The sequence below is a fragment of the Malania oleifera genome, chromosome 3 (assembly GCF_029873635.1).
Source record: "Malania oleifera isolate guangnan ecotype guangnan chromosome 3, ASM2987363v1, whole genome shotgun sequence".
NCBI classification, from domain to species: Eukaryota; Viridiplantae; Streptophyta; class Magnoliopsida; order Santalales; family Ximeniaceae; genus Malania; species Malania oleifera.
In genome coordinates, this window is record NC_080419.1 from 91,983,363 (window position 1) to 91,997,405 (window position 14,043).

Here is a 14,043-nt window from a genome sequence, read left to right on the forward strand (position 1 = left end):
TTTTGTGCTAAACTTTCCTATTTCGAAATTCAAACCTTGTAAACCCTAATAGGTATAAATATTAGCTACGAATATGTTCTAGGGGTTCCTCCTTAGCTAATTTTAGGTTAGTGATAGACGTGGAACACCATTGAGAGCCAATGTACATTCATTAACTTAGATTTCAATACCAATTATGGATTGTGCAAGAGGTGTTCGATGACTTGTGACAACAAGCAGCGCTCTCATATTTTCCAAGTAGATTAGATGGTCATTCTGTTGCAGGGACAGTTGTTTGTGATAATAACTCAAATACCAAGGGATGATTTTTACATGCTTTCAATTTACTGCTTTCATTCATATGCTTTCTTTTAATCGCTTTCATTTACTGCTTTGATTCTGATGAAAGATTACAGATAAGGATAAGCACTACTATAGTCTCTACTAGATAAAAGTAGTTGGCTATAGAACTATGGAGGTGTTCATGATCATTGAGATAGGGTATACTTCAGTTCTCGAACATGCTCCAGACGATTGGTGCACCCTTGCTACCTTGCGCCCTTGAATGACCCTCTTCCGCTTGGCTCGAGATTCTTGGGTTAGTACTTCTATGGATAGCTGGTGGAGTGTAGTCTAAGGCAAGGTGTTCAGTGTCTTATTCAAGTTGAAGCGTCGCTTTGTAGGAGTAGGGTACTTTAGATTTTACATGCTTTCCATTACTTGTTAGAAACACTACAAAAATCCCACCTTTACATATATTTTTATACAAAGCTTTAATAAACTAATTTGGAAAAGGTACACTCTAATCCTTGTGGATTGATACCCAACTTACCCACTTTCTACAGAACTTGGGAACAGTTAGGTTTTATAAATATTATTTTTGGTAGTTAAGGACCCAAGCCTTGGCGAGCTTACCATACTTTCCTCACAAAGCACGAGAATGAGGCTTGGGTTCTCTTTGAGAACCTAGTTAAGAATTCTTAGTAGCACACTTCTAGGACTCATAGACTCCCCAATCCATCCACCTCTAAACTTAATGGAGTTTATGAGTTTGCTGCAGACCACGACCTAGCACCAACCCTGCGCACCATCATTCAAAAGTTACACCGATTCTTGTCCTATAGACAACAACCATATCTCATGGCGTTTGTAGAGGTATGTGTGATCTACTTTGATCCTTCCCATTCTTGTTACAATTTCCCCCACGCACCATCCCCACCTGAGTTTGTGTAGGAGGAAGTTAGAGCTACCCACAATTGGTACAATGAACCCTCTAATGATCCATATTTGAACTCGTACAATCCTTGGTGGAAACAACATCCTAACTCCATCTGTAGGCCGCAAGCTCCAAGATTTCAAAGCCAAAGACCTCAAACATCCAATAATGCTCCAAACTCATACCCATATTAGAACTCCCCGAATCCTCCCATGCCTACCCTTTGGTGACCTTCCTATTAGAAATTGCCTTCTTCTTAGCCAACGTATGATCTTTTTCAAGAGAAGGTGTTGAAAACGCTTAAGAACATTAAGGCTAATCACTAAGTCGATCGGAAACTCCTCCACTCTCACTCGCATTCCATTGCTAAGCTAGAAGTCACCAGGCGGCAACTAGCAACCTCCTTGAACAATAGAGATGAAGGCAAGTTTCCAATTTAGCCTTCATTGAGCCCTAAGGGTCAATATGGGGTAGAGAGTGAACCTGCAGCTGGACCTTCATCATATAATGAGCAAGCTCGAGTTGTCACCATTCTTCGAAGTGGTAAGAGGTTATAAGTAGGGTTGGGGAGAAAATTGAACAAGAGAAAGGTAGGGAGAAAACGAGGAAAGAAACTGAAGATGAACCAAGTAATCCTCCTTCCCCCAGCCCCGTAACTAATACCGAGAGACCTACCCTCTCTAGAAGTGGAGTAATCCCCCATTACATCCCTAAAGCACCTTACCTAGCATCTCTTCTTGCACCCTCCAAATCTAAAAAGGAGAACACCACTGAATCCATCATGGACACTTTTCACCATGTTAAAGTCAATATCCCCCTCTTAGATGCCATAAAACAAGTGCATGCATATGCCAAGTTCCTCAAGGACCAGTGCATGCCAAAGCGAAGATCAAGAGTGCATATGAATAAGCAAGTTAGGTTGACCGAGCATGTCAGCTCAATCTTTTTAGGTAATCTCCCTCTTAAGCTGAAAGACCTTAATGCTCCAACTATGTCATGTGTAATTGGAAATTACACAATTGATAGGGCTTTTTTGAACTTTGGAGCAAGCATGAACCTTCTACCATACTCGGTTTTCAAACAGTTTAACTTAGGAGAACTGAAGCCTACCCCGGTAATGTTGAGTTTTGCTGATCGATTAGTGAAAAAACCATGGGATGTAATAGAAGACGTCTTGGTAAAGGTTAAAGAGTTTTACTATCCTATTGACTTCAGAGTCTTGCATATGGAATCCTCTGACCCAACCAAGGACCAGATCTTTGTTCTATTAGGACGACCCTTCTTGGCCATAGCCAATGCCTGCATTCAATGTAGGTCAGGGATTATGGATATGTCCTTTGGTAATATGCAGCTCCAGCTAAACATATTCCACGAATCTCAACATACACTAGAAGACATCCAAGTTGTTGACGTTGATATGATTGATGATTGTGTTAAGGATGTGGCCTCCTCAATTTTATGGAGAAACCCTTTAGGGGAGATCCTTCAGCCCAAGAGCAGTACCCTTTCCAATATGGATGACTGATATGAGCAGATTCTCTCAATTCTTGATACAGTCTTCGGCTTGAAGGGAAACATTTGGGTAAGTAAGACATGGTTCACAGAAGAAGTGGGGGAAGACATGCTTGTTATCAAACCAGGATAAGTTCGATATGTGCTTTCGATGCGTCTAGCTGAAGGCGTTAAACTTAGCGCTTCCAAGATGCTACCTGAAGACTTTTATTGGTTTATTCTTTTTGTGGTAAGTCCTTAGGGTGTACATAGTTGTATAAATAGGAGTAGAGTCGTTAGGAAAAAGTGTTAGTTAAGTTCAGGATGATATTTGGGTGTGACCAATACACTCAAGGGTGACCCAATCACAATTCTGAAAGTTATCTTAGTTAATAAAATACTTAAAGGGTCGACCAGGTAAGCGACCAACACTGAAGCTTGTGTGACCTAGTCGGTAATATAAAGAGATGGTTAAAAACTCTTTTTCCCTTTAAATCTTCAACTCCCAAAACTCCCTCCTTCTCGGTCGCACCCACTCTGTCTGTGTCTCCCAAGCTTTATCCATCTTTCCCGAACCCTGACAGAATTCTGACAATTGCTCTAGTGAATCTTAGCCTCGGTTACAACCTCCCTTGTACATGGTCCCTGATCTACACTGCTTCTAGGGTTTTCAAGTAAGTGACATTTTCATCTCTTCATTCCATTCTGCGGTGTTTGACAAATGCTTCACCTACTAGGATCCAGGGCTACTTCCAAGCAAACCTAGTCATCTCATGCCACTACCAAATGATCGAGGGCTCCTATTCAACTAAGAGACGAACCATCATCGTCAAGGTCTGAGCATGCACCTCCTATTTCAATGATAGTGAGTGGCCGACGGGCTCAGCCAGAACAAGAGAGGAGGAGATGAGGGGACGTAGCTCAGAAGATGACACTCAATGATTATGACCTGAAGCCAATGTATGCATTCCGATTGGGGGAAACTTGTGCTTATCCACACAGGAAGTGTTGTGTCGAAATCCTGCGAACAAGGAAGTTCGACCATTATATGACTTCGCCAACCATGACATGTCACCCACAACTGGTCCGAGAATTTTACACTAATATGGAGCATAACCCCATTACGAGGTTCTGGCTTACTACTGTATAGAGCGTCTCATTCGAACTGACACCATCCCTAATTAATCAAGTTTGGTCCAATGAGGAAATGGACACTACTCTGTGGACACCTCTTGACTCCTCAAATGTGCACCACATTATCCACCACATGTTTCATGGCCTCTATTATAATAGTTCACTTACACAAAGAGGGACATGTACAGCACAAAGAATTTGCCAAGCTATCTGCTCCTTTTTTATCTTATCCTATAGTGCAACATTTATGCATTTGGTCATCATTTAGAAAGGCAAAGAATTCACCTACAGGTGTTATATGTTGTGCATTAGGGTATGGAGGTAAATATCCCTAGGGAAATCTTTGAGGAAATGATCACCTTTTACGAGCGGCATGTAAAGAATCCCCATCTGAAGAAGCTGTCACCAAAGCATGTGCAAGGCTAGTCCGCGCGAGAACGTAGAAAACCTTTCATTCCATACGCACAGCTGATTATGGCCATCATAATGAAGAAGAAGATCCATTTAGGTAATCTTGATGAACACATTCATATTAGTGAGGTTACCACAGAAAAGACATGGGGCTAGAGCTTGAGCTTTGTCATCACGATGCGACTAAACGTGCATAAGTGGGCACCCTTTGAAGGTGCTCTAGGTTTGGAATTACTAGTACCAGAATTCATTTATGAAATTGAAGATGAACCCCCATGTCTACCAATGCCTCCTTCTCACTGAGCTCCAAAGAAGAAAAGGAGGCTGATAAATGTACCCTCCATATCCACAGCCATACCTTCTCCTCCTGTATCTCCCTTCATGCCTCAGGCAGGGAATGACCTGGGTCATCTTCGCCATGAGTTTGAGCTCCTTGGTTATGAGGTGATAGCAATACAACAAGAAATAAGCCAAGGTTTTCAGGCAATCATCGAGATTCTTCATATCAACTTCCTGCATGCAGTTGAGTCATTTATCCTTCCAGGATTCGTTGATATGTCAGAACCGAATGCCGCCCTAGCTCTTGCTACTACACTGTCTACCTCCCCACTGCACCCCCCATCTCCCATAGCGCCACCTATAGTGTTGTCATTAGCCCATCAATATCCTATTCCCTAGGTCACTTCATCGGCCAGTCTGGAGATTATGATCGGGATTGAATCCTCTAGCAAGGGAAACGATGAGGTTTTTCCTGCTACCTCACCCCCAGCTGCCACCATGAGCGAATCTTAGTTCCTCACACAGACTCTTGCCAATGCTAGTAGTAAGGAGCTAGTAATTAAGCCCTCACCTCCTTCGGCATATGCCTTGCCCCCTCTAGTTATGACCACTGCCCTAATTCTCCCTGAAGAATTTCCATGACTGCTGGTTCCTCTGCAAGTCCAACCACCTCCCATCATCTAGTGATATAGTAGATCTAGGATAGCTTCCCCACCATCTACTCCATCGGCCTATCCAGTAGCACTTGAACCAGTGTCTTAGTCACCTACTCGTGTGCCATCTCCAACTCCAATCTCACTAGCTTATATTTTTGCAGAAGAGGGGGCTGCCACGAGTACACATTTCAATGAGGCCCAATGATCTACAGCGGGTACTCCATTTTATGCATCTGGTAACCTGGGAGGCAGCGCTTCAGAATATGACACCAGCTGATTGACAGAGGAGGATTATGATAGGCCTAGGATTAACCACCTAGGATCCTTGTTGAGCCATTCACTTTTGTTTTGTGCTTCTGCAGCAGACTTTTGTTTTTCTTTCATTTTCATTTCTATGTATTTTCTGGTATGCACCACATCATGATTTTAATGATAGTACTAGAGCTTGTAATGTTCCATCCACCTTGTACTGCCTTTGGTATTAATGAAAATTTCACGGTGTTTTTGGTCTACTTGTCTTTTGTGCTACAGTGTATTCTTGCATATATGTTGTTTTTGGACTATATATATATATATATATATATATATATATATATATATATATATATATATTTGATGCAGGTACACCATTTGATCCTCAGTACACCATGCTATGTCCTCTCCCATTCCCAGGTTCTATTCTTTCTTTCCACACTTCAATGAGGACACTGAAGTTCTAAGTTGGGGGTAAGGGGATAACACACTGCATGGCACATTTCATGCACAAAAATGACAAATTTTGAAAATTTTCCAGTGAACTTTATCTGTCCATGCCATGTTAACATATATTATACCCTATACATACGCCTATATAACCTAGTTGTTACATGCAAAGGCTTCTCAATTATATGATCTTATTATGCTCACTAACAATGTAGTGAGTCATTTGTGTGTAGTTTCACATAACATGGCTGATGTACTTGTGACACTCGGTATGGATTGACTAGTGGTCTGATTAAGTTAATATTTATGTGTAAATGCTTGTATCCACATGGTACTACATGAGGCTAAAAACACACTTACACGTGATTTATAGCACTTTGGGTTCTTTGAGAGCACTGAGAGAACAACCATGTAGACTATGACACCTTGTAGGTACTGTTGGCCTTACAAGGCTTAAAATCTTATTATCTTGTTTTGATGCTAACAAACAAGTGAAATTTAATGTATTTGTGTGAGTAATGTTATTTCAAGGCTCACATATGAGAAAGTAAGGTGAAAGTGCTCACAAGGATCAAATGACGCTTAAATGAGTCAAAGCATGGATTTAAAGATGATATACGAAACCTTGAAGAATATGAGGACATGAATGAGTTGTTGAAAGCCAAGGCATATTAAAGTCCAAAGAGCCAAAGAAAGGCAAAGTGATAAAGCTCAAAGAATATGGAAGCTTGAAGAAAAGATGAACTTAATCCAAGGACAAAGCATGAAGACTCAAGAACTTAGAATGTTAATATCTTAGAAGTCTTTATGTAAGTGCTTTGATGTTTAAAATATCGTTTGAAATATTTTGAAGCTCATGGGTTAACTTCTTAGACCTAGATACCTTTTAAAATACCTAAAAATTATTTTTATAAGGTCAAAAGTTATTTTAAAAAAAGGTTAGAATCATTTTTGGAATAAAAAGCACCAAAAAGAGTTTTCCCAAATGCTGTCAGTTTTTATATAGCCGCATTGAGGTGAATTTTTCTCAATCAAAAACTCATTATTTTAAAATATAATCAACATTAAAGTTGTATTATTTTATCTTAGATTTATTTTGACACCAAGAACACCTAATTTGGAGTTTTATAGAAAAAGTTATGGCCAAAACACTGAAATGAGGTTACTGTTGTCAGACATCTGAACACTGTTCAACGGGCAAATTTTTTAAATTCTAATATTTTAAAATATAGCTGTTTGAGCTCCAAACTTTCTAAAAATTTGGGAAACTCTCTAAGGAAACTTTTTCAATATGGAAACAAGTTTGAAAGCCTATAAATACATGGTTTTGCAAATCAAAACTAATCCATGAATTGAAAAATCTTCTTGTAAAGCTGAAGCACTCTTGTTCTTCCAAAGCTCTCTTGTTCACTCATTGCAAAACTATTTTGCTGAGATATTCTGAAGTACTAGTCCTTCCTCCTCTGAATTTCAACTGCTAATCCTCATCTAAGAAGGATATTGGTGAATTCTACACTTGAGCTTCATTGTATTTCATATTGATATTTTACATTCAAGTATATAGTGTTGAAATTGTACTAACTTACTCTTTAAGAGAGTATACTTGTACTTAGATCTTATCTTGTATTTCTTGTAGTTCTTTGATGTTCCAAGGATTGTTTGGATCGTTGGCAAAGCAAGGGGATATTGCTTAGAGAGGCGGGCTCTAGCCTAAAGGAGTGACCGAACGAGGGAATATTATTTGGAGAAGGTGAGCTCTAGCCTTAACCAAGGAGGTTGTAAAGGTTTGTTCCACGCATCAATGGAACAGGTTTAGTGAATCCTTTTGTGGTTTGCCAAGGGCAAGGACGTAGGCTGGGTATAAGCCGAACCTCGTAAAAATCTCCATCTCATTCTCTCTTTCCCTTACTCTTTATTTTTAGCATATTTAAATTGCGTGGATGGCTTATTTGATAATCATATATACTACATAATATTTGGAAATCAAACAAACTTAAGGTTTAATTTTGATTTGGGTTGCGGAAACCGAAAGGGAGTACGTTGGTAACACCATATCTTGCGAAAACCTTACGGGAGTACGTTACTTGGTTAACATCCCAAAGATAAATTTACCAAGAGTTCATTTGAGTTCTAAATATTTGGAAAGAGTGATTTGATTCATCTATACAGGGCTTTACATTAGCAAGTATAAATTCTCATTCACTACAGGACTTGGTTCAAATTTGGCAAATATAAACAAACGACCATCTTGAGTTGTTATATTACATAAGTGTTGTGTATTGGCTTGTTTGTTTACTTTATAATTTTAGTTGATTGGTTTGTGTTAGCTTTGGTGTAATCCCAAGAAGGGGGGTGAATTGGAATTTTAAAATTTATTGCCTTAAGTCAAACCACTAACAACAGTATTACACAAGCTTAAGGTCAATCTAGTGCATGTAAAATAAATCAATGTAAATATACAATGGAATTTAAACTGCAATAAACGTTTAACCAGGCATGCACAATAAAGCAATAAAAGAAACGACATCCAGAAATGTTATCGAGGTTCGGCCAAATTGCCTACGTCCCCGCCTTGGCCAACAAGCACAAGGATTACCACTATAGGCACACTTAACGGGTGGAGCAGCACCTAAACAACCAGGTCAATTAGCACAGGGCTGACCTCAATCTTAACCAGGTCAATTAGCGGGGCTGACCTCAACCTACACGCCTTAATAGGACGACACACCTAGCTTTCCTAACTGGGTCTAAGCCAATCCGGGACTATTCCAAGGCCAGTCTCCCTCTTCAGGCCCGTGCTTGGAAATACAATAGATTTGAAATACAATCAAATGGTACAGTGATTGTGCTTTCGTGTAAAGCAGATATGTACCCAGTTATGCACAGTATAATCAATACACTACCAAAAGATAGGATTTGATAAGCTCGATGTAGTCTAAGTGTTTACTCTCAAATATTTATGCAAATATAACAATCAGTGCGTGAGAGTGTAAATGGTATGATCTTTGTGTCAAAATAATGTTTCAGTCACAATGCACAAACAAAGATCACAAGCACACTTCAAATATCTCAACAAATAATATTTCTCAATATAAACCACAAGAAATATTCAAAGATGGTTTGCAAAAATATTTATTTGATCTTTGTATTAAGAAGATATTCTCAATCAAAAAGTATAGTAACAAAGATCTTCAGCACGCAAGCAAATATCTCAAAATATTTTTCTCAAGATACAAGAGATTTGAAAAACGATTTGTAAAATATTTTTTGCAACCAAAACTCAATATGAATTCTTGAGTATTGCAATGAAAATGCAAAACTCAGAAGCCCAAGGGAGTTTTCCTATGGAAGACTTATTTATGAAGCCCCCTAGGAGAACTTGTAGCTTACTCTCTATAAAATATAGATCACAAATAAAACAACCAAAAGAGAGTTTAAGCTAGGTGAGATAAGCACAAGAATACTCTTACAATGAGGTATTTGCAATATAAATGAGTAAGAGTAGGAGTTTAAAGCTTGAATATGAAATATGGGCTTTTTGAGATTGAGAGGATTTTGGCTAATTATATTTGCTAATTTCTTCCTAATTATTCCAAATGAGGGGGTATATAGACTACCCTTAAAATATAACTGTTAAGGACATATATGGGATTATTAAGAAAGTTTTATTATATTTTAACCAAGTTAACCCCGTTTAAAAATATTAACCACGGTAAAAATTAAGGGGCAACCCTAGAGGTTCGGTCGACCAGAAATGTTTCGGTCGACCAGGACTCAAATGGTTCAGTCGACCAGGGGGATTTTGAACTGAAGACTTGGTCGACCATATATATGTGTCAAGGGAAATTTTTCTAGGTTCGGTCGACCAGGAGAAAAATGAACAAAATGGTCTGTCGACCGGGATAGGCGATTTTTCAAATTAGCGCGGTTCGGTCGACTAGGAGATTTTGAACTAAATGGTTCGGTCGACCAAACCGTTGGGGCATCTCCCGAGGACCCTCGGTCGACTAGGTCGTTTGAGTACAAAAGTGGTAGATCGACCGGGAGGTCAAAATGTTGACTCCTAGATGGTTCGGTCGACCGGGGTAAAATGAACTGTAAGGGCTCGGTCGACCGGGAGGTCAAAATGTTGACTCCTAGGTGGTTTGGTCAACCGGGATCAAATGAACTGTAAGAGCTCGGTTGACCGGACCGTGGTCAACATGTTGACCTGGACCGGTTTCGATCGATCAGGAGGAAATGACCCATGTGGGTCGGTCGACCGAAAGTACAAGACTTGTACATTTTTGTCCTTTTTCAAGCATGCAATTACCTAAGTCAAATATTCAAACATATGTATGCATGAGTGAGTGTCCTAGGAGCACTTGAAGTCCAATTTGAAGACACTGAAAAAAGTCCGGTGTCGGTCGACCGGTGTTCCCTAAGGTCTATCCATGGTCTTGAGCTTATCGATCCTACCATGCAGGTTAAGGCATTAATTATTACAGATCATGTTCTCCTAATTACTATTACAGACCCAAATAAATGATTAAATTACAATACATCATAAATAGGGTCTTCAGGTCTTCACTTCATGTGTCGTGTGCGTGCACCATAGGATACGTTCGATCAGTCCTGCACACAAACTCATCAAACCATTAAATACTAAAGTATTTGTCATAATCAAAACAAGGTATGACCCATAGGGTCAACAGTTTGGTTGAATGATTGGATGTTTGTATGGTTAAAAATTAAGTAAAGAAACTAAGTTCTTGAGTGCTTAACAAATTAAACAAATCAGTCACGAATTTGTTAAAAGAAATAAAATAAGTTTAAGAATTCTAAAAAATTAAAAGAAATTTTAAAAGCCCATTCACCCCCCCCCCCCCTTCTTGGGAAGCTATTCCTAATTTCAGGTACCATTGAGCCGTTCATTCATTTCTTAAGTTGTTGACGTCAAACTCTGAGTTTATAAAACTCAACTTTCCTTCTGTTTGATGGATTTCCTTTCCCCAACTACTCTTTGTTTTTGCATTTGATAGCCTCGAGATGACATCTAGTGGGGAGATAGAAACTTAGGTCTTGTAGCTTACTCAAGATGTGAAGATTAAACCACCCCTAGAGACAGATATATTCTATGGTGTCGTGTCCTTATCTCGACCTTTTTACATTTGTTTGGAGCAGCTATATATATATATATGTATGTATATATTCATTTCTTCTACTCATTCTTTTCATTTTCTTTCTTTTCATGGTTAGCTAAGACAATCATTACACTCTTATATTGTCTTCATATCTCTAATGGGCATGTAGCTCAAACAAGAGTCCATAGAATATATATATATATATATATATATATGTATGTATGTATTCATAAATTTGCATATGGTAAATGCAACAGTGTTCCCACAAAAAAGAAGGTAGGCTGGATTTTCGTAGTTTTCTTAGTTTTTGCTTTGCTAAGAGACTAGAAAAGTGTAAGTTGGGGTTGTGATGAGTCCCTAAAATGAATGATTTTAGACCCTCATTTACCTTTGTTTATCCTCATTTATTTTTTATGTAACCCTTTGTTATCATATTTCAGAGCTATGCAAAGTTTGTTCGTGTTTCACAGAAAATAGGTTAAAAACCATGAAGTTAGGCATTATTACTGGGAAACTCAAAGCTTAAATCAGATGTTTAGACAAGTCCCTAGAGCTTTCCGTGCAATTAAGGAAGAAAGATCTTGTTCAACCATGTGGAGCAACTAGCTACCAATAAGAGTGACCAAGGCAATAGATGCAGCCTCCAAGGTTCAAGCCTAAAATAGAACAACTGCAAGGTTCGACCAAGACCTCGACACAGTGACCCTCTAGGGCAACCAAGGCGCAACTGAGGAAGAACATGGATGTGATATGGTCGAAACAGATGATCTATGTTGCAAGATACTTGCAGAAGTTTCCATTTTTGAATTTCAAACCTTGTAAACCCTAATGGATATAAATAATAGACATGAATATGTTCTAGGGATTCCCCTTTGGCCTCTCTTAGGTTAGTGACATACTTAAGACGTCATTGAGAGCCACTGTAGATTAATAAAAGTAGATTTCAATACTTGTTCTAGTTTATGCAAGAAGTGTTCAATGGCCTGTGACAACCGGTGAGGCTCTTATGCTTTCCGCGTAGATTAGATGATCACTCAGTTGTACCTCCAGTCGTTAGTGACAGGCGATTTGAATACAAAGGATTGATGTTTTTACATGCTTTCTCTTTACCACTTTCATTTATCTACTTTTATTTAATAGCTTTCCTTTATTGCTTTCCTTTACAGCTTGATTGTGATGAATATCTGGTAAATAGGATAGCACTTCGACAGCTTTGGTGAAGTACACGTATTAGGCTATAGTCTCCCATTAATGTTCTTGTGATCGTTGTTATAAAGTATACTCCATTTCCCAACCGTGTTCCAGACAGTGGGTGCACCCTTGCTACTCTATGTCCTCAAATGGCTCCTTGGATTGTTTATCCTGGTTCTAGTTAGTTAAATGTGGTAAACTCACTAAACTTAGATTATGTTGATTCTATGAGTTCAATCTTGTTTTGATAATGACAAATCACTTGGTATTTGATCTGTGCATTGAGATTGTGAACAGGAACAACATTTAGCATGCACGGAAGGCAAGAAGGTCATGGAAGCCATGCTGAATAAAGAATACATATTTTGGCATGAAGAATAAAGCATACATATCTTGGCACAATCCATGGAACTAAAAGAGGATAAGAATGAATATGCAAGTGGTAAGTTCAAGATTGTCATGGGAATGAGTATTTAGAACTAAATGTATTTACATATTTCATATGATTTAATTTGAGGCTCAAATACCCTAGAATGACCTTAGGACTCATGCATCTCATGAACATCATTAAGGGAAATTTGTGGACTTAGATATACTTTTAAAACCTCAAAAAATATTTTTATAAAAGAGCAAAGAAAGAGAGCAAAATAGATTTTTGAAACTAAAAAGAAAAAATTCAGAAAAGGTTCAATTTAGAAGACTGAACTTCAAGTTTAGTCATCTGAAGATTGAACTTCAGAAGACTGAAGTTAAGCTCAGTCGTCTGAAGAATTTCTTCAGAAGACCAAAGATTAAGTTTAGTCGTCTAAAGAATTGATGGTGAAACACAGAACCTGGTGGAAGCACATCAAAACACTAAACTCAGACTTCAGTCGTCTGAACCCAAAACTTCAAAAGACTGAACCCAAACTTCAGTCGTCTGACCCTGTGTCCAGGTTATTTTTTTCGAAGCTCTAAGGAACTTTAGTCGTCTAGGCTCTAATCCTTAGTCGTTTGAACTTATGGGAAGATTAAAAATTTCATCTTTTAATGAGAGAACATGCAAGTTATTTCTACATCAAGTTGATCCAACGGTTAGAAATCATCCTAAGGGCAAGGTTACCTATAAAATCTATATCTAAACCCTAGTGTCCCAACTCTTTGGAATAGAATTGAGAGACTTGAACATATTGCAATACGATTGCCTGCACTCCAACTTATACTCATTAAGTTTGGGCAAATTATCTCAGAAAACGAAGGGATTTCACTTACACATCTTGATAGCTACCTTTGGTGATTGAGGTTTAGTAAACAAGGGATTGTTTTGTGTCTTTTAATATATAGAAATCTTGAAGTTTGTTCATATCTCATACTCATATATCTATTACTCCTATTGAAGAGGAAAAATCCTTGTGTTGTTACATAAATAATTATTTGTGAAAGGTTTTTCTAAACATAGAATCTTTGGTGATCTTCAAGTTCTTATTTTCATTCAAAGACTCAATATTTTAGTTATTCCAAAATCTACTTGATTGAAAAGTCTATGGGTTATCAATATACATTTGAGAGAAATATTGTTGTGACAAGTTGTGTTTCAAATCTTTGCAATCTTCAAAGCTTTTTATGTATTCAAAGATTTAACCTAAGTTCTCCAAAGCATTGACTTATATAAATATTTTGGGAGATTTGATAAAAGGGAAATTTGGTGAATCATATTCTTGCATATAACGATTATATCGTTACATACATACTGAGCTTCAAGTTTGATCATATGATTATGTGTTAAGAATTTTAATTGTACTCACTAGCTTTGTTAGAAGCAACATTGAGTGTTTTTGTAGAGTTGATATTCTATATTATAATCACGGTTCGGGTTGTGAAT